The sequence below is a fragment of the Crocuta crocuta genome, unplaced genomic scaffold (genome assembly GCF_008692635.1).
Source record: "Crocuta crocuta isolate KB4526 unplaced genomic scaffold, BGI_CrCroc_1.0 scaffold194, whole genome shotgun sequence".
Classification (NCBI taxonomy): domain Eukaryota; kingdom Metazoa; phylum Chordata; class Mammalia; order Carnivora; family Hyaenidae; genus Crocuta; species Crocuta crocuta.
The window spans coordinates 1,946,503-1,968,684 of record NW_027530084.1 but is presented as its reverse complement, the minus strand read 5'-3'; the positions used below and the strand labels follow the sequence as shown (position 1 = coordinate 1,968,684).

The following is a 22,182-nucleotide window of genomic DNA, read 5'->3' as shown; positions in this document are numbered from 1 at the left end:
CATTGCTAGAAAGTTATACCATTACTTGTTCATACATATCTTTGGAGCGAAGCAAATAGTACAGTATCTATTTATTCCTCTCATTAAGTGACCCATCAATCCGTACAGAAAGCTCTTATAATTGACATGTAAGAGACATGTCAATTTTTCTCTCTTTGTCCTTTACCTCTTGTTTCCAACACAGTGCGTTTGGAAGTCTTCTATTCCTTCACCCTCTTGCTAGGGTCTCATATATGCCCTGCAATTCTTATATGCCTCTGAACATGGCTTTGTGGGAAGAAGGAGGAAATAATTTCAGGTAACTAGTACAGAATAAATGATCTTGTGAGAGAGACAGAACAGTGTATTCTGGAGATCAGGGATAGAAGGAAGATATGACTACATGGCTGGAGCACAGGCAAAGAGCAATTTGAAGAGGTATAGAAAAGATAGAGGTCAGATAATGATTTGAGCTCAAGATTCAGCAAGTGTTTCAAGTTGAAAAGGGGTGCAAAATGTTGGGCTCATTTCTTTGCAGTTCTTCTTTCTCCAGAATTTTAGACCATTAAGTCCTGGCTGCTTTGGTAGTCCTACACTCCAATTTTTGTTTCTCCAGATCCCTAAGACTGGAGAAAGCTGTACAGAATCAGGATATCATTGTCTATATCTTTTCAGCACCTCTGTAGCCCATGCTGCAAATTTATAGATGGCCTAAGGGAATTGTTGGTGAAAAAAGTCTGGCTCACTCAAATGTCTTCAAGTTCTAGCTGCTGTGATTTTGTTTTGTTTTGTTTTGTTTTGTTTTGTTTTGCTTTTAATTTTTTTTTTTTTGTAATTGTTCTAAATAAGCATTAATTAGACTGGCATCTGGCTTCTCAACAGAAATTCCAGAAGCACATGCCATGATAACTTCTACCTTAATAACAAAGACTGATAAACACTTACTATAAGTGCAGTCTAATTCATTCATCCTAAAGGAAATATTAGTAAATTTCATCCACAATATATAGAAAGGTTGACCTATCAGGACTAAGTAGGTTTTATTACAGGAATGCAGGGTTGATTTAACATTTGAAAATTAATTAATATAATTTACTACATTAAAAAGAAAAATTGCATGGCTACCTTAGTAAATAAAGCAGAAACATTCATCATCTGTTCATGATATATACTCTTAGCAAAATTGTAGGAAAAGAGAACTTCCTTAATCTGATATAGGGTATTTTTAAAAAATCTACAGGAAAGTCATACCTAGTGATGACATGTTAAAATTCTTTTGTCTGAGGTCAAGAATGAAATAAGAATGTTATTTAGCACTGTAATGTTTTTTCTTTCCTTTTTTTGTAATAAAGAAATAAAAAGAAAAATAAGGAAAAAGGAAATAAGTCTTTAAAGGAATGAATGAAAGTTCCATTGGGGCGCCTGGGTGGCTTAGTCGGCTAAGCGTCCGACTTTCGCTTAGGTCATGATCTCGCGGTTTGTGGGTTCGAGCCCCGCGTCGGGCTCTGTGCTGACTGCCAGCTCAGAGCCTGGAGCCTGTTTCAGTCTGTGACTCCCTCTCTCTCTGACCCTCCCCTGCTCGCGCTGTCTCTCTCTCTGTCTCTCTCCTAGAAATAAATAAAACATTAAAAAAAAAAATTAAAAAAAAAAAAAAGAAAGTTCCATTAAATATGATATGATTTGGTACATATCAATTAAAAAATCTATGGAAATACTTATTTGGATTAATAGCCAGATTTAATAAAAGGTGGCTGATATAAGAATAATATAAAAACCAATGTATTTCTATATATCAGTAAAAATGAGGTAAAATATAATTTATGATACATCTTTTAGTCACATAAAATATTAAATAATTAGACATATGTCTAACAAAAATGTAGAAGATCTATACAGAAAACTATAAAATGTTATTGGGAGATGCTAAAGAAAATCTAAATAAATGGAGAACTATAGCATAATTGAAATATTCAATATTATAAAAATATTAATTCTCTCTCAATTTATTATGGATTTAAAGCAATTTAATTCAAAAGCCCAACAGGTATTTTTTCAAACTTGAAAAGAAAGCCAATTCTAAAATCTGCATAAGAATACAGACTGTCAAAATGGACAAAAAGAACAGGGTAGGAAGACTTGCTCTACCAAATTATGACTTATGATAAAGCCATAGGAATAAAGAGTTTATGGCAAGAATAAACATGCTGATGGAGCAGAACAGAGGGCCCAGAAGCATATTGTGTTCATTATCTATTGCTGTATAGCAAACTGTCCCCAAACTTAGTGGCTTAAACATCAACCACCAGCTATTTTCTCTCATGATTCTATGGACTCTGCAGAATGTTTCTTTAGCTCCATAAGACACCAGCTGAAGCTATAGTCTTTGGAAGTATCAAAGGGACAGAATTTCCTAGACAGCTTACTTATATGTGTAGCAGTTGGTGTTGGCCGTTGGCTGAAAGATCACTAGATTTGTTGATCTCACTCAACATCTCAGGGCTCCATTTGCCTTTTCCACATGGTTTGGACTGCTCAAAAGATGGCTTCTAGGTTCCAAGAAGGAGTGTTCCAAACGTGCAAAAGCAGATACTATCTATATCTTATGGTTTACTTTTGGAATTCACACAATATCACTTTTGCCACAATATGATGGTCAAAGGAGGTTACAGGGTCAACCCAGATTCAAGGGTGTGGGAGGAGGCAGGAAATATATTTTAGCTTTCAGTGGGAGAATGACAAAGAATTTGCAGCTACCTTTAGTCCATCACAGAGCCACACTTATCTGTATACTTGACTAGTGCAAAGATGACACTATGGGTAAAGACTTGACTTTTCAACATATGATACAGAGATAATTGGATGGGGAAAAAAAGTGAAACTGGACTATACATCATACCCTAAGTCAAAAATAAATTTCAGTAGGGTTGTATACTTAAATGTCAAGGGAAAAAATTATACTTTAAGCAATGCTGAAGAAGAATATCATTGTGACCTTGAGATGGGAATTTTTTAAAAGCTGGACACAAAATGCATTAATCATAGGTGGAAATATTAAAATGTACTACATTTTAACAGTTGCCACTGATGCTTATGTCATATTCCCTTGATCCATATCTAATTTCAGGCATAACTAGTGGAAAGATGGTTCCATGATGACACATACTCACCTCTCTGACAGTGTTTCATAGTTTCTGTGCCATGGCCTTTTGTAGCAGAAAGCATTCTCTTGGAAAGTGTGCAAACATAACCTGGGAGTATGGGATTAATGGTCCTAAGCACAGTCCTAAAATGAGAGGGCAAGAACTAGGATAAAAAGGTTTAGTCTCCTGTCTTTCAGACAGATGGTTCTGGAAAGGATTCTGTACAAATTTGGAGTTGTAGCAGAATTAAGCTCTGCTTCCTAGATTGGTGATGTAAAAAACACACCTTTGTATTAGTTTTCCTTTCCTCCCTAAGGCTTCCTAGTCCCTTCTAATACCTAGGATCACTTCCTAATTAAACTGTATATGCAGGTTCCTGTCTTGGGTCTATTTTTGGAGGATTTCAGACATCATTAAAATTAAGAATCACTGCTTGATGATGGCTTTAATAAAGAGTAAAAAGAAGTCCCCAGAGTAGGAGTGGATATTTCCAAAAAAATGTAATCAATAAAGCTTACATTCTGAAAGAAAACCTATACATAAAAAAGGAGAGATAATACTTTAGAAAAATAGACTTGTTTTAGCCATTAACATAGGGAAAAGGTACTGAACTAGGAGTTCAAATTAAAGTCCATAAGATGCCACTACATACCCACAAGAATGGCTAAAATTTAGAATAAAGACAATACCAAATGTTAAGCAATGCAAATTCTTCTTCTATGTGGTGCTATGGTCTGAATATTTGTGTACCCCTGAAATTCATATATTGAAATTCTAACCCCCAGTGTTGATAGTATAGGAGGTAGAGATTTGGGAAATTGATGAGGTCATGAGGATGGAGTTCTCCTGAATGAGATTAGTGCCTTATAAAATGGTCTCAGAGGGATCCCTAGCTCCTTTTGTCATAGACAAAAACTGGAAAAGATCCAAATGTCCAAAAATCCTAGAATGGGTAAATATTACATGTTGTAGTCATAAAGTGAAATGTAATATAGCAAGGAAAATTAATACAATAGAACTGTATATAACATTATATTATATACATAATATATATTTTTAAAACCTACATAAATTATTAATTTATGGAATATATTATTTCATCTGTATTACCCCCACCCCAACCTACAACATGGATCATTTTTTACTAAATTTTGTACATCATATCTTTTCAAATGTGTAAATTTTTTCATGTATCTATAATTGATAAGGTATTAGAAACATACCATTATAACACTAACAAATGTAATGTCCAATAAGTAAATAAGTATTCAAGCTTTCCTGATATTCTCAATAGTTTTAACAGTTTATTTGTTCAAATCAGGACCCACAAAATGACTAACCTCTTTTATTTGACTGTTATGCCTCTTGAATGGTGTGACTGTACATTCTAGAGTCTTCAGAGTTCCATTTCAGTAGTATCCCTTTTAACTTTCTAAAATATTCTGTTTTGGATAAAAAGTATATGGTTATTCTACAGTTAAGTCCTTATTGTCTTTAAGCTTTCATTCTCTTTATTTTTCTTTTCTTACATTTTTGTTGTTTGAAAAAACTACAGTTTTCTACAGTCTTGGTATTTGCTAATGGCATCTCCCTGTTGTTTTTTAAATATATTCCTCTGTCCCCTGTATTTCCTGTAAACTGGAAATTAGAATTAGAGGCTTGATTTGGTTTAGGTTCCATGGGGCTAAGGGGAAAGAATATAGGTGATGTTTACTTCTGTTAGAAAGAAGGTAGAATCCATTTGTCTCTCTTTCAGTAAGGTTAGCAGTCACTGATGATCATTGCCTAAATGTATTATTTCAAAAAGAGCTTTATAAATGGTGATACTAAAGTCCTGTTTCTTGAACCAGGAGGTACCTATGTGGGGCTCTGCTTTATAATAAATCACTCAGCCATTTATGAACTTCTCTATATATGTATTATATTTCATGCAAATTTTAAAAATGCATAGGTATGTAACTAAAATGTATGGATAAGGGGGGATAAACATGAAATTGGTGAGGAAAATTATGAGTTATAATTATGAAACTAACATGTTTTGCATATTAGGCAGAAATAATAGTGATGAAAGAAAGATTATTCCAATGTGGCCATTTTCTTAGGGAGAATTTCTAAACTTGGTTTCTAGATTAGGCTAAAGTGAGAAATGTGGTAAAAGTAGACTCTAATGATGGTTAGTTAATAGAATGAAGGTTGGATGTGGCTTCATAAGGCTTAATAAGAAGAGTCATATATTTTTAGTAACATCTATTAATAATAAATGTTACAGTGTTTAATGACTAATCAGTATATATACATTTAAAAATTATAACTTGATTGGGCTTTTGGATATCAAAAAATTATAAATGTTTATTCAATTGGATGATGACAGAGTGATTTATATGTTTATTACTTTATATCACAATTTATTCTAGATACTATATCCCAGGATAGATTAACGAAAGTGATACTGCTAGATTTAAAAATATGCAAAAGTAATAAATCCTCTGCCAACTTGTTGATAGAGATGGAAAACTGAGAATCATTTCTATTTAATAATAGAAGTAAAATTATGAGTCTACATATACATTATGACTCTCCATAAGAAAGTCTACAACTTTCCTACTACTGTGGGATTACTATCATAAAGCAAATTCTCATGAAACTACATTTTGAATAATATTTCCCAGGAATGCTAGGCCACTAGATTTAATTACTTCTGGGAAGAAAAGAAAAAAAAAATCTCATTTGCTCCACGGAAAACATGCTGTTGTTTTCTGGCGTGCTCTGATTTGTATTCAGGCTGTATTGGTGGCCAACAAACTCCAAAAGCCACTGATATTTCTTGGGGATCTTGTAACTTAGTTCACACTCTTCTGCCAGCCATCCCACTGATGACCCATCTATTTCCTCCCTATCCTTACTGTACTTTGGTTTCTATTACTCCACTGACCTTTTTTATTTGAGCCTACAGAGCATGGAGGTTGAAAGAGTGACTTGGGAATACAGACTGGGTTGAATCACTTCCTACTATGTGACCTTGGGCAATTTTCTTAATCTCATTGTGCCTTATTTCCCTTACTTGTAGAATAATAATTATAGTATGTCCCATTTTTCTGTTGTAATGATAACACATATGACACCAATGGCACATAAGAGGTCCACAGAAAATTGTGGTTATCTCCAGTACTTCAGCAGCTTATTTCCTTAGTTTCATACTAAAAGGATGACTACTGCCAGAACTACTCTACTGCTCAGATCTTGAACTATAAAAATATCTACTGTGATTATAACATTCTTCTTTGTAAATGCTATTTCTCTCATTCCCTCATGACCAAGACTGCTCTTTACTTCAGTTTCTTGACCTATTCTTACATCCTGATTCCATTGGTTTCCAAATTTATATACTTTATGGGCCAGAAAAAAATTGGGAGACCAAATAGGATTATTCATTTATTGCTAAGTAAGGATGTTGAAATAACCAACAACATCACATGTTGAAATGATGAAATTATTGGTGTAAGTAAAAATATCATATTTCCCTGATAAATTATATGTTATTATGAGGTAGTAATTCATCGAATATGTAGTTTGACCATCCTGAATATACAGAATTTAGTGCCTACCAGGTTATACTAGATTCAATAAATACTTTTTTTGGAATAAATAAAAGATCTCTATTATTTAATGGAACAAAGATATTTTAACAAAAATGAAAGTTATAATCTTTTTATTTTAAACATTTTTTAAATGTTTATTCATTTTTGAGAGACAGAGAGAGACAGAGCATGAGTCGGGGAGGGGCAGAGAGAGAGGGAGACACAGAATCTGAAGCAGGATCCAGGCTCTAAGGTCCAAGCTGTCAGCACAGAGCCTGAGGCGGGGCTCGAACTCATGAACCATATCACAAGAGCTGCAGCCGGATGCTTAACTGACTGAGCCATCCAGGAACCCCTATAATTCTTTTTTTAAATGTTTGTTTGCTTTTTTGCTTGTTTATTATTTTTAAAATGTTTTATTTATTTCTGAGAGAGAGAGAGCGTGAACAGGGGAGGGTCAGAGAGAGAGGGAGACACAGAATCCAAAGCAGACTCCATGCTCTAAGCTAGCTGTCAGCACAGAGTCCTATGCAGGGCTCGAACCCACGACCTGTGACATCATGACCTGAGCTGAAGTTGGACGCTTAACCGTCTGAGCCACCCAGGCACCCTGAAATGTTTATTTATTTTGAGAAAGAAGAGAGAGCAAGTGAGCACAGGGAAGGGACAGAGAGACAGGGAGACAGAGAATCCCAACCAGACTCCACACTGTCAGAGCAGAGCTCAACACAGCGCTCAATCCCACAAACTATGAGATCATGACCTGAGCCAAAATCAGGAGTTGGATGCTTAACTAACTGAGCTGCCCAGGTGCCACCCCCCCGCCTTTTTTAAGTTATAATTTTTAAGTCATATATATATATATGTTTGATTTGTATTCAGTTGTGAAATAGAAAATGAAGCTCACATATACTTTCTTTTCTGATACATTCTTCTTTAAATTACAGTTAGTACCAAAATTATAGATTCAGATACGTGTGTTGATGAAACTGTAGGCTACACTCTTAAGGCAATTTCTCTCAATTTAGCAAATTTTGGTCAGGACTTAACTGGGTCATGTCAATGTCTCAGAGAAGCTACTAATATAAAAACACTTCAGTATTTGACAATTATATAGTAGGATTTTTCAGGTGTTGAATTTCTCTTACAAAAATTTGAATGCTTCTTTGTTTAATATCTTTATTAGTTATCTTGTCCTCTTCTGTGAGTTTCCTCAAAATAAAAGCTCCACCTACACATGAACTTCAGTGAATAAAGTAGAATTTAGAAAAAACAAGAGTGGGCATATATTATACAGACCTTCTGACTTAAATGATATCTTGTGGAAGTTCCAAATTCCTCTTTTCAACCTCATAGCTACTAAGAAATAGCTACAAGCCATAAAGTCCTTCACTTGTTATTGTTCCTTTTATCTCAGAGAACAACATTGGAGCACTTATCTTATAAACATTTACTGCATTTATTTTGTGCAAGAATGGTGTAAGGTGCTGGTGTTAAAATGTGGAAAGACTAGCAGAAAATGATAGTAGTGTAAGCAGAAAATCTCTGAATTCAAATCCTACCAATTATATTTATATTACTGCCATTGTGGTACTGAGCAAAAAAAATTCTCTGAACAATAAATTCTTCATTTGTAACATTGAAATAAAATAACAATCACATCCAAGGTTGTTAGGATTTAGTACTCACCAGAAAGCCTTACATACAGTAGTTCTTCTACTGAGCACATTTCTCCATTCCCACCAACTCTAATATCCATACCCTCTCCATAACTAATTAAGAAAAAGAAGAAACAATAAATTTGAAGCCTACAGTAGATCAATAAATAATTCAACATGTTCATATTGATTACCTACCTTGTCTAGACCTATGTTGGACAGTAGGGGGACTGTCTTAGTTTATTTGGGTAGCTATAACAAAAATACCATAGACTGGGTGGCTTACATACAACAGAAATTTATTTCTCACAATTCTGTAATCTGGGATGTCCAAGATCAAGGTGCTAGAAGATTTGATGTCAGGTAAAGGCCTACTTTCTAATTTACAGATGACCATCTTCTTGCTATGTCTTCAGATGGTATAGGGGGAAGGAAGCTCTCTGGGGTTCCTTTTACAATGGCACTAATCCCATAGATAAGGGTTCTACCCTCATGACCTAATCTCTTTCCATAGTCCCTATTTCTTCACACCGTAGCACTTGGGGTTAGGTTCTCAACATATGAATTGTAGGGGGACACAAACATTCAGCCCATAATAGGGATACAAACAGGAATAAAATATAGTCTTTGTTGGAGGCACGTATAGCTTAGAGCCATGGACTCTCAGGATTGAGGAGAATCTTAAATGTTATCTAGTGAAACATCTTTAACAGATAAGACCTGAAATGAGTAGAATATCAGGTGCTTAGGAGATGTAAAGTATACAATAGGGTGAACATCTCAAGAGGAACCTTGGATGGCCAACATGATGTTCTCCACTGGGTGGTATTACCTTGTCCAGTTGACCATGATCCACATTGTCAGCATGCAGCCAATGGCCCAGTCTTTGTGCAAAAATACACACTTCACAAATTTCATAGTTATAGATGAATATCTTAGGATGTCAACTTACTAGGGTAAATGAACAAGATACTGTTATGTGTACTGAAATACTCATCTACCCATGATTAGCCTTTTTCTATGGACATATCTACTTAATTTTTTTAATGTTTTATTTATTTCTGAGAGAGAGAGAGAGAGGCAATGTGAGCAGGGTAGGGTTAGAGGGAGAGGGAGACAAAGAATCTGAAGCAGGCTCCAGGCTCTGAGCTAGCTGTCAGCACAGCCACTCAGCCACTCAGCAGCCCCTATATGGACATATCTTTATAGGAATCCAAATTAAAATCAGAAGGCAGATGAAGCAGCAAAGAATTAATAAATGAAATAGATAACCTTAAGAAGTATACACCAAAGTAGCTTAAGGTACATTTTCTTCTCATAATAAGGATACTCTTACCAGTGAATGGATCTGCTTACGTCGTAGAAAAATATCGGATAATATAAGAAATGACTAATATTAGAAGTAACATTTTTTAGGGGCGCCTGGGTGGCTTAGTCGGTTAAGCGTCCGACTTTCGCTTAGGTCATGATCTCGCAGTTCGTGGGTTCGAGCCCAGCGTCGAGCTCCAGCTCAGAGCCTGGAGCCTGTTTCAGTCTGTGACTCCCTCTCTCTCTGACCCTCCCCTGCTCATGCTGTCTCTCTCTTTCCTAGAAATAAATAAAACATTAAAAAAAAAAAAGAAGTAACATTTTTTAATAGGGTGAAAACTTTCTGGTGGGAGGTCAACTATACACTTATTAGAAATGGAAATAATGCCCATTGTTTATTTTAATTTTTTATATAAAATAATAGGACATTGTTAGGAGTACTTTTTCAGTACCTATTCCTGAAGATTTCTTACATTTCCTTTCTAACCATGACTGAGGAAAATATCTCAGAATTAGAGAGAAAGTCATAAATAACTATAGAATATACACATTTTTCTTTTTTCCTCCTAAATATCTTTTAGTTTTTAACTAGTCTCTGAGCATTTGGAAAAACATAGAGTGAAAACCACAACTACTTAATAGTTTATTTGTGTCTACTTAATACATGACACAGAAGTAGGCTTGGGAGGGGAAAAAAAGTACAGCCCTAACTTCAAGCCATTTGAAATCACACTGGAAAGACAAAATAAAAGTTTGAAACAAAAGCTTTGTCAAATAGCAGTGCCAGTTATTAAGAATGGATTTAACCAATGCTTGTAAGTATATACTCTCAGTACAGTTCTGGGATAGGTGTTGGGGATGCCAAAAATGGTGATTTCTGCCTTCGAGGTACTCACAAGGAAATCCAACAGATGACAAAGAGCTGTCTCACTCCAATGAACTGTGTGTAAATGCCAGGGGATGCAGGGAGGAAGTGATCAAAGGACAGGAATGGTACCTCGATAAGATTTCCTGTGAAGACAATTTGATAGTTGGGTCTGGAAGGGCATGAATGGACAAAAACAGTGTAGGACTGTCCAGGAGGTAGGGCAGAGGGTGGGAGTGGGGTTTTTGTTGTCATGGTGATGGGGTGTATAGAATTACATAAGCAGTAATATGGGTATAGAAAAGAATAATTCTGCTTCAAAAAAAGGAGTGCCAGCTTTCAACTTACTTTTGCTTTGGCCAATTCATTATGTCTTCTTTCTACCCTCAGTTCTTCTGTCTTAACTCCCTATGGACAAGTATAACATGATACAGGTTTCCCTGCTATGTGAAAGTAGAGTGTTCCTATGAAAACTTTCATAAACAAAAATGGTGTAAGGAAGGAATTACCATTAATTTATATTAAATGTTTTTTAAATTATTTAAAAAATGCTTTATTTCTGAGAGAGAGACAGTGTGAGCAGGGGAGGGTCAGAGAGAGAGGGAGATACAGAGTCTGAAACAGGATCCAGGCTCTGAGCTAGCTGTCAGCACAGAGCCTGATGCGGGGCTCGAACCCACGAACCGTGAGATCATGACCTGAGCCAAAGTCGGATGCTTAACCGACTCAGCCACCCAGGTGCCCCAATTTATATTAAACATTTTTGAGCATTCCCAAACCCCCAAAATAATCTTAGTCTTTCCTGATACCTTAGGAACATCTTGCTAATGGATGCACAAAATACATTGAGACAAAGCACACATGCTCATGGACACAGTTCAGAGCTGTGGTAGCTTTGATGCTGAAATGCTGAGTGTAGTTCCTGGGGAAGGAGTTTGGTGGGGCCACTCTTGCTGCTTGGGGTGCAACATTACCTTTATAACTGTTTGCTGCAAAACAGACACTTCATAGTATTTTTGATTTTCACCTTTTTTGATAAGAGTGAAAATCTCCTTTGGACTTCTTTTAATTAGTGAAAACAGGTACTTAAATGTAGGTATTACATAAAAGCAAAGTGGTTTAATGCAACTTTCTAAAAGTAGGGAACCGTTACTGGTATCCTTTATTAATGTTAATAAATACCTTTATTAAGCTTTTTGTAATTTGGTTGCTAGACTATTTTAAAGCAACCAAGGACCAAAGGGGAAGCTCTTTGTTCATAGTCCATGATGAAAACAGTACAGAACATCTTGTACTATATAGTCATTCAATGATCCAGAAGCTTCCCCTGATGTAATAATGCTATTCTCAACATGTAGTAGAAACTCACCTTGGTGTCCCACAGACAATGGATAGAAAAAGAAAGGGTGGTGCCTTGTGCAGCCTGCTCTAGGAGCCAGAGATTAAGGTGGCATACAAACATCACTTACATCCAACATTCCACTGGCCATAACTGTTACATGTCCCGTCTGTCTGCAAGGAAGGCTGGGGTATGTAGACTCCCTTTGTGTTATTCACAGGGTCCCTGAACAATAAGAGTAATCTAGGTCCTAAATAGGACTAGGAAGCATGGTTTTGTGTGTGCAAGTGTTGTATAAGGTAGGTCAGAAGTAGCTGATCAAAGTTAGGCACTAGTTTCCCTCTTTCCACATTGAGTTAGAGCTAAAGCAAATTTAGATGGCAGCGGTATAGTGGGTCTCTGAGATCAAAGATTCAGGATTATTAGTAGAGATGAAAGGTGTGATGTATTGTGTACCTCAGTGAAGCTGCATGAAAATATAGGAATTATTAATATTATTAGCTTAGTAGTATTGTATACTGAGGGCTAATGGGTCACCACTAAATCCTCAGCACTGCCCTCATCACTCTTCATGCTTATTCATCTCTGCATTTTTGGTGTACATATATGTATATCCTTAAATATTTATGCATTAAACCCATCAGACATGTAGGCAGGCATCTCTCCCATTCACCTCTGTCCTCCCCCCCCCCCATATCTGGCTATGGCTGTGGGTTCAGTTAATACATGAGGAAGTCTAAAGGAATGAATTTATGTGAAGTGTCAAATATGTCTTCATATGCAGTTACATTATCTCTTTCAATTCTGTGAGTTTGCTTTCTCTTTTAGCTCCAAGGTCCATTAAAAGAGCACAATTATTTATTTACTATTTTTTCAGAGTTCTAGTGTGCAATGTACCCATAATAAATGGATACTTACTCAGTAATGATGATTCTTTAATTGCACATCCTATATACCTCTAGTGAGAAATTTTAAATGTACGTTACCCATTTTAGCCTTGTACTCACTTGCTGCAGAGTCAGTCATACAGTGTGTTTCTTTGTGGTTGCCTTTACTGTAAGCACAAGGGATAGACTTGTTCCTAACATCTGATGCCCTGTATTTTCAGATTTTATTTTCAGACTGTTTAATATTAGTTTTCTTTTTTTAGTAAATTTATCTTTTAAGTTTATTTATTTAGTGTCTGTGTGTGTGTGTGTGTGTGTGTGAGAGAGAGAGAGAGAGAGAGAATGAGAGAGAGAGAGAGAGAGAACACAAGTGGGAGAGGTGCAGAAAGAGAGGGAAAGAGAGAGGATCCCAAGCAGGCTCCTCACTGTCAGCACAGATCCTGATGTGGGGCTTGAACCCACAAACCATGACATTATGACCTGAGCTGAAACCAGGAGTTAGACACTTACTTGACTCAGCCACCCAGATGCCCCTTAATATTAGGTTTCTTAAACAGAGTTATCAGTAAATAAAAAGAGGGCATCACTAATATAGTGTGTGTGTGTGTGCGTGCCCGCGCACTCATGTGCGTGCACACACGCATGCTTAGTGTTGGTATTCTGTGGGTGAATGTTCAGTTGCTCTTAATCTAAAATAAACACAAAATATTCCTTGGTGTCAGTATTATTTTTTCTAAGTGGTATATGTAATTTTCTTCTGTGCATGAATGAACAATAGCACAAAAGTTATTGCACTGTGGTTTATAGCTAAATAAATTAGCCTTAGTATGTGGGAGATTTACTGTGCCTTAATCAAGGAATAATTATTCCTTTCTGATCTCAGTAAGATCCCATAAAAAGGGAGTTACACATGTAGCCTTGTTCCTCTTGAGGCTGCAAAGAAAACTGCAAAATTATTGAGTTCGGTTTAATTGCCTTTTGTAGCTGTGTTGAGGAGTATCTATACAGTATATATATATGTGATCATCTCATATCAGGGAAAGTGGCAGGGGATAAAACATGGCTTCTGTTTAATATGAATAAATTGTGTTAAAACATAGTGGAAAATGTGTTTGTATTACACTTTGATTAGCAGATTGGAGTGTTTGTTAAGAAATGATACATAATTAATTTAATAGATCCAAATTTTAAAAACCTGTTCTTTAATCATAAACTTGATATAACTGCTTTTTCTTTCTCTCTGCTTTCTTTTTTAAGTGGTAGCCTCATTGGTAGAGTGTGCTAAAGTGGAAAGAATACAGGATTTATGGTCATATAGCAGGAATCCAAATACTAGTGTAGTCCCCTATGTATACAGTGACATATAGCAAATTATTTTAAATCCCGTTTTCTATTTTACAAGGCAAACTTAATAATAACTTCATTCAGGGTTGTTAATAAAATTTAAAATTGTCTGTGTAATATATACATGTATAGGACTTATACATACACATGCACACACATACACACATACACTCATATAAATTTTCTTCCTCTCTGTGCCACAGTAGAGAGAGAGAGAGAGAGAGAGAGAGAGAGAGGCATGAATAGGTTTCTCTCTTGTAATAAACTACTTAAGTAGATAAAAACAGTCATAAAAAGGGTGCTCTCAGGATTCTTCTAGCAGGCATCCAAGCAATAAGGGTGCTTGCTGTCTTGTGGGAAGATTGACAAAGATTGACTGCTGGTCTTTATAGAATCATAGCTTCTGGGAGTTGAGGAAGTTAGTTGTTAGTTTGCATTCTTGGAAAATTTAGATTTGACCTTTGTATTAGGTCTAGCCTTATTTTTATTTTTAAATGCACAATAAGATGGAAGCTTTAGCATCATAAGAAGCAGAGAACAAAGATAAATTTTATTTTCCTTTCCCTCCCATCCAAGGCAATGTTGTTGAAAGTTCAAGTGTGACTTACATAACATTTAGTCTTGCTAAAGGATGATTGTAAGCATAGGCACAGGGGAGTTTTACAAACTACAGCCAAACTTTGTCTGTGAATAATTTTTTTTTTCCAATTTGGACAGATTTTTTTTTCGTGCCTTATTACTATGGCTAGAGTATCTAGTATAATTGAATACAAATGGTGAAAGAGCATCCTCATCTTGTTGTTTCCTTTAAGGGGAAGACTTTAGGTCTTTCATTATTGAATATAATTTTGGCCATGAGTTTTTCAAGAATGCCCTTTATTATATTTATCTCTCCTTGAAATTTTCTTCTCATTTTGTTGAATGTATCTATCATGAAAGGGTATTAAATTTCACAAAATCAGTTAGATTTCCTGCATCAGTTAAGATGATCATGTTTTTTTTTCTGTTATTATTCTCCTTTAAAATATTTTTATCTGAGTATAGTAGACATACAGTGTTACAGTAATTTAAGGTGTTCAGTTTAGTGATTTGGCAAGTTTATGCATTAGGTTATGTTCACCACAAGTATAGGTACCAGTATAGGTACCAAGCATAGGTACTATATAACCCATTAAACCAATATAATAATAATAATATTGACTATATTCCTTTTGCTCTGCTTTTTATTCCTGTGACTTATCTATTCCATAACTGGAGACCTGTATCTCCCATTATCCTTCACTCATTTTGCCCAGTGCCCCATCTCCTCCCCTCTGACAAACATTAGTTTACTATCTCTATTAGTAGTTCTGATTCTGCTTTTTTTTTTCAAGATTCCATTTATGAGTGGAATCATATGGTATTTGTATTTCTGAGTATGATTTATACAATAATACCTCCTGGTCCATCAATTTTGTCTCAAATGGCACACTATTATCCTTTTTTTTTATGGCTGTGTGATATTCCTGTGTGTGTATGTGTGTGTGTTGTTACTAACACATACCATATTTTTCCTATCCATTTATATGTTAATGGACACTGAGATTGCTTCCATTCCATGTCTTGGCTATTGTAAATAATACTGCAATAAACATGGGAGTGTTGTATCTTTTTGAGTTAGTGCTTTTGTTTTCCCTGGATAAATATACAATAGTGGAATTATTGTATCTGATATTTCTATTTTTAAGTGTGTGTGTGTGTATTTTAGAGAGAAAGACAGAGCATACTAAGAAGGGGCCAGAGGGAATCTTAAGCAGGCTCCATGCTCGGCACAAAGCCCGATGCAGGGCTCAATCCCATGACCCTGGGAACTTGACCTGAGCCAGAATCAAGAGTGGGACACTCAGCTGGCTGAGACACCCAGGTGCCCTCTTTTTTACATTTTTGAGGAACCTCCATACTGCTTACCACAATGGCTATACTAACTTACATTTCCATTAACAGTGTATAAGGGTTTCTTTTTCTCTACATCCTCACAAACATTGGTTATTTCTTGTCTTCTGTATTATAGCCATTGTCACAGATATGAGGTGATAACTCATTGTGGTTTTGATTTGCATTTCACCGATGATTAGTGATGTTGAGTATTTTTTCATGTATCTGTTGGCTATCTGAATATCTTCTTTAAAAATGTCTTTTCAGGTCCTCTGCTCATTTTTTAATTGTTTTTTTAGGGTTTTTTGATGTCAAATTATATAAATTAGTTTGGATATATAATTATATACATATTATATATGTATATATATGTATATATATAATTTATCAGATATATCACTTGCAAATATCTTATTCCATTCAGTAGGTTGGATATCTGATTTGTTGATGGTTTCCTTTGCTGTGCAAAAGCCTTTTATTTTAGTGTAGTTCCAGGTTTATTTTTGCTTTTGTTTCCCATGCCTTAGGAGACATATCTAGAAAAATGTTGTTAAGGTTGATATCAGAGAAATCACTGCCTGTACTCTCTTCTTGGATTTTTATGGTGTCAGATCTTACTTTTAGGTATTTAATCCATTTTCAGTTTATTTTTGTGTATAGTAATAGAAAATATTCCAGTTTCATTTTTATATATGTAGCTGTCCAATTTTCCTACCACCATTTATTGAAGAAAAATTTTTTCTGCATTGTATATTCTTGCCTCTTTTGTCATAGAAGTTTATTTCTGGGTTCTCTATTCTGTACTATTGATCTGTATGTCTATTTTTGTGTCAGTACCACACTGTTTTGATTACTACAGCTTAGTAGTATATCTTTATTTCTTAGATTTTAATACCTTCAGCTTTATTCTTACTCAGGATTGTTTTGGCTATTTGGGGTCTTTTGTAGTGCCATACAATTTTAGTATGATTCTAGTTTTGTGAAAAATTCTATTGGTATTTTGATAGGGATTGTATTGAATCTGTTGATTACTTTGGGCAATATGGACATTTTGACAATATTAATTCTTCCAATCAATGAGCATGGAATATCCTTCCATTTATTTGTGTCATCTTCAATTTCTTTCATAATTTTTTATAGTTTTCAGAGTACAGATCTTTTACCTCCTTGGTTAAGTTTATTCCTAGGCATTTTATTATTTTTGGTGTAATTGTAAATCTTTCTGCAAGTTTGTTGCTGTTGTATAAAAATACTACCAATATCTGGGTATTTATTTTGTATCCTGCCACTTTACTAAATTCATTTATTACTTCTAGTAGTTACTTGGTCGAATCTTTAGTGTTTTCTAGGTATAGTAATATGTCATCTGCAAAGAGTGAGAGTTTAACTTCTTCTTTAACAATATTGATGCCTCTGATTTCTTATCTGATTTCTTTCTCAGCTTATCTGATTGCTGTGGTTAGGACTTTTAGTACTATGTGGAATAAAAGTGGTAAGAATGGACATCCTTGTCTTGTTCCTGAAAACTGTCAGTTTTGTACCATTGAGGATGATTAACTGTGGGTTTTTCAAGTTTGAGATGAATCAGCATATAGATGGGTCTTTTCTTTTTTCTTCCCCATTCTTCCACTCTTTGTCTTTTGATTGGAGAATTTAGGTTATTTACATTTACCATAATTAGATATGTACTTACTATCACTTTAAATATTTGTTTTTCTGGTTGAGTTTGTAGATCCTTTCTGTTCCTTTCTTCTTCTCTTGTTCTCTTTGTGATCGATGAGTATCTGCAGTACATTGTTCGGATTTCTTTCTCTTTTTTTGTGTGTATCTATCATAGGTTTTAGGTTTGTGGTTACCATGATGTTCATATATAACATCCTAAGTAAATAGTAGTTCATATTAATTTAATAGTTATTTAAGTTCAAACACATTCTAAAAGCAAAAAACAAAAAACAAACAAGAGGCAAAAACAAAACAGAAAAAGAAAAGTCTTTGTTTTTTCCTTTTCTCTTCTTTTAATACTCTCTTTTCCACATTTTATGTATATGTACTCATATTTTATATCCTTTTATTCATATTTTTTCTTATGTCTAGTTATGGCCATTTCTTTTCCACTTAAAGAAGTCCCTTTAACATTTCTTGTAAGCCTGGTTTGGTGATGATAAACTCTTTTGTTTATCTGGGAAACTTTATCTCTCCTTCAAATCTGAATGATAACCTTGCTGGGCAGAGTACCCATAACCATAATTATAGGTATTTACCTTTCAGCACTTTGAATATATCATGCTGCTCCCTTCCCTCTCTACATTAGGAAGTTTTTAGTTATTATTTCTTCAAATAAGTTTTCTACATATTTCTCTCTCTCTTCTTCTGGGACTCCTATAATGCAAATGCTGTTCACCTGATGTTCCTAAAAGAACTCTTAATCTATCCCCATTTAACAAAATTGTTTTCTCCTTGCCATTCAACTTGTGTACTTACCATTACCCAGTCCTTCTGATTGTTCATATGTTCTTCTGCATCTGCTATTCTACGGTTGATTCGCTTCAGTGTGATTTTTACTCTAGTTATTGTATTTTTCAATTCTGATTGATTCTTTTTAAATATTTTCTATCCCGGGGAGCCTGGTAACTCAGTTGGCTAAGCATCTGACTCTTACTTTTGGCTCAGGTCATGATATCTGATTTGTGAGACTGAGCCTTGTATTAGGCTCCATGCTGACAGTGAAGAACCTGCTTGGAATTCCTTTTCTTTTTCTCTCTGCCCCTCCTCTGCTTGCTCTCTCTTTCTGTCTCTCAAAATAAATAAAATAAACTTTAAAAAAATTTTTAAATAAATGTTTTCTATGTTTATTGAAGGTCTCACTGAGTTCTTCCATTCTTTACTCCAACTTAATGAGTATCTTTACAATCATTACTTAAAATTGTTTATCAGATGTATTGCTTAATTTTGTTTCATTTTGTTCTTTTTCTGAGGTTTTTTTTTTTCTTGTTCTTTCTTTTGAAGCATATTCCTTTGTCCATCTTGCTTGATTTTCTGTGTTCCTTTCTATGATTAGGCAAAATGGCTACTTCTAAATTTGAAGGAGTGATCTTGTGTATTTCCACTTGGTGACTTTTGTTGGCTGGTTGGAGTTGTGGTTATATATGCTAGCTACTCTTTTAACCATGGCTTTTAACAGAAAGAATAACTGAATGATAATAATAATAAAAGAAAAATAAAATAATAAATTAAGAGAAAAACATTTCTTAAAAAGGAGGAAAAAAAAACAAGGAAATGAGGAAACAAACAAAGAACAAGAAAAGGGTAAAACCAAAGAGAGAAAAGAAAGTCAAGACAAATTTTAAAAAGTAAAACAACACCCCCTTCCAATTCCATTAAACTTCAGGTTGCTTTCTGTGTCCCAGCACACTGGGCAACTGGTAGGTGCTTGTGACCCCTGGGCTCTCTGAAGTGGCAAACCCGCTGAGAGGACTGGACCACCTACCACAGTGTCCAGACCCTGCTCTGGTCAAGGCTTTTAAAGTGAGGTGGGAACATGAACCATGTGTTTCCTAGTCCCTCGGATCTGAAGAGCTTTCTTGCATCTCCCCTGGCACTTTGCAGAGTTGTGTTCTTCCTTTTAAATGCTAGTTGCTCTTTTCAACCAAGGATTTTTTTCTTTTCTTTTCTTTTTTCTTTTCTTTTTTTTTTTTCTGTGCTTAACAATGGAGAGACCTGTTCCTGGTACCTCAGTAAATATCCTTCCCCATGGCCGTTGACAGCTCAAGGATGGGGGTTCCCTTTGTCTCAGTCTCTCTTGCTGTTCCCTTGCCACTTTCTCTAGCTTTGGTTGTTTAGCAGCTGCTCAGTCAGCTCCTGTTCTTCCTCAAGAGGAATTGTTCTATTAACAGGTATAATTTGATGTGTTCTGTGGAGTAGGGGACTTCAGAGTTTTCCTATGTCACTGTCTTGAACCAGAACTCGTTTTCCCCCTACTACATTCTAATACAAGTAATATATTTCACTGATTGATTTTTCTTTTAATTTTTTGATGTTTATTTTGAGAGAGAGAGAGAACTTGTATGAGCATGAGAAGGGTACAGAGAGAGGGAAAGAGAATCCTAAGCAGGTTCCGCATTGGCAGTGCAAAGCCTGACATGGGGCTTGAATTCACAAACTGTAAAGTCATGACTTGAGCCCAAATCGATAGTGGGATGCTTAATTGACTGAGCCACCCAGGCGCCCCTGACTGATTTTTGTATGCTCAACTCTAGTACATTATTTAAAATTTTCAACACTTATTTCAACTGTGGCTGTTACTATCAGTTGCATTCAGGCATTGGTTTATTTCATGTAGGTGCAAATTAATAATGCCTCGCTCACACATGGGATGAGACCATGGGATGAAACCACATGTTTGTCAATGATATATGAGAAACTTGGAATTGCAGTGTAGGTGGCAATATTCAGAGTACCCTTTGGCCTTTGTGGAATGGGAGCCTATGGATTAATGTTTCCCCTTTTCTTCCTTTGGGGACATGGTTCTCAAATCAGTTCCATAAGGCTTCTTCTTAGAAGGTCTTGTTAGGTTAAGCAACTAGTGGCTTACATTGACTTGTTTATATATGCTTGTATTTATTTGTTCTCCTTCTGGTTTCACTTATTCATTGATCATACTTTCTGGGACTGCATTCAAATAAATTACACATTTATAAGCATTTCCTTTGATTATAATTTTGGAGAAGCTCAGGGCAACAAAGAACTAAGGAGTCTGCTGTACCTATCTAGTGATACTGCATGAAGTAGAGAGAACTGGCAGGACATAGTGCAGCTCCTAGCACTGGGTCTCTTTGCTTTTACTGGATGTTACAAAGTGCTGTACAATTATTTGGTTTTATTTCTCAGGACTCTGCTGCTAATTTTTTTAATATTGGTTTTGAGTTTTCAGGTAGTCCCTAAGCTCACTGAACGTTCTTTGTTTCCTTTTTTTTTTTTTTCATTAAAGCTGTTTTTTTTCCTTTGGCTATGGGAAAATATTCTAAAATAATTGCCTTCATTAATTAAAAAGGAGTAATTACTTGCAAAGGGAGTAAGAAGGTGGTTCTTAAGTATATGTGAATTTTGAGTGAATGGGGACTAATAATATAACAAATCTCATATTTTTTAAATATCATGTCAAATACTATGCTCATGTTTAATCCTAGCATCTCTGTCATGAAGTAAGTGCTATTTTTATTCCATTTTTGTCTGTAAGAAACTCTACTTCAACTCATACCAGCTCCTCAAAGCTTGTCTTCTTAACTACTCTATGAGACATTTTAAGATGCTCTTTCTGTGAATGATTAAAGTTTTAATTATAAAATTCATGAAGTGTTTGAATAAATCTTCATGAAAAACCAACATCCTATCTGAAATTCTATCCTTCTTGAAATGAAAACTGAGGCTAACATAAATTACCAAGGAGTAAGTTTCTGACATAGAAGATCTGCTTTCAGGGCATGGGGCAATTTTTGATGAAGTCTTGAAACAATAAAGCATAACAAAAAATGGACATTTTCTTGATGGTACAGTTAGCATTTAAAAATCTCAGAGTTGCTCCTGTGTCTACATAGACAGAATCTGTAAATTTTAATTTTTTGTCATTTGGCTTCTAGATGTCCTTGGCGTGTACACCCTTGTGGAATCCGATTTGTTTCCAATCTGTCAAGAAGCATCAGAGGTGGTTTTGACTCCTTATGTCCTGAGCCTGTGCACAAAATGTGTGAGTACACTGAGATAATGAGGCCAAATTTACTGTTGTCAAGGTTCTTCTAAAATAATTTTATAATGGTTCTTGTATTGAAATTAAGTACCCTTAGGGCAATGTTTGGTAAAGATTAGAAAATATCTGGGGTGCTTGGGTGGCTCAGTTGGTTAAGCATCAGACTTCGGTTCAGGTCAGGATCTTGCAGTTCCTGAGTTCAAGCCCCATATCAGGCTGTGTGCTGACAGCTCAGAGCCTGGAGTCTGTTTCAAATTCTGTGTCTCCCTCTCTTTCTGTTCCTCCCCCACTCACCCTCTGTCTCTATCAAAAATAAATAAACATTAAAAAAAAAGATTGGTAAATATCTTCTTTGGAGAATTGTCTTATGTGTACAGGCTCATTCTTTGCCCCAGAAAGGCTTTGATGGACATGACTCTGATTTAAA

General features: G+C 35.4%; 1 long non-coding RNA gene across 1 annotated transcript in view; it reads left to right on the top strand.

Annotated features, from left to right (window-relative positions):
• Positions 1 to 22,182, top strand: part of LOC144232050 (uncharacterized) — a 561,855-nt gene that overhangs the window by 79,013 nt on the left and 460,660 nt on the right. The window contains exon 2 of the long non-coding RNA XR_013335300.1: positions 21,649 to 21,755. This is a non-coding gene — a long non-coding RNA (uncharacterized LOC144232050). The remainder of the gene's footprint in view (positions 1 to 21,648; positions 21,756 to 22,182) is intronic.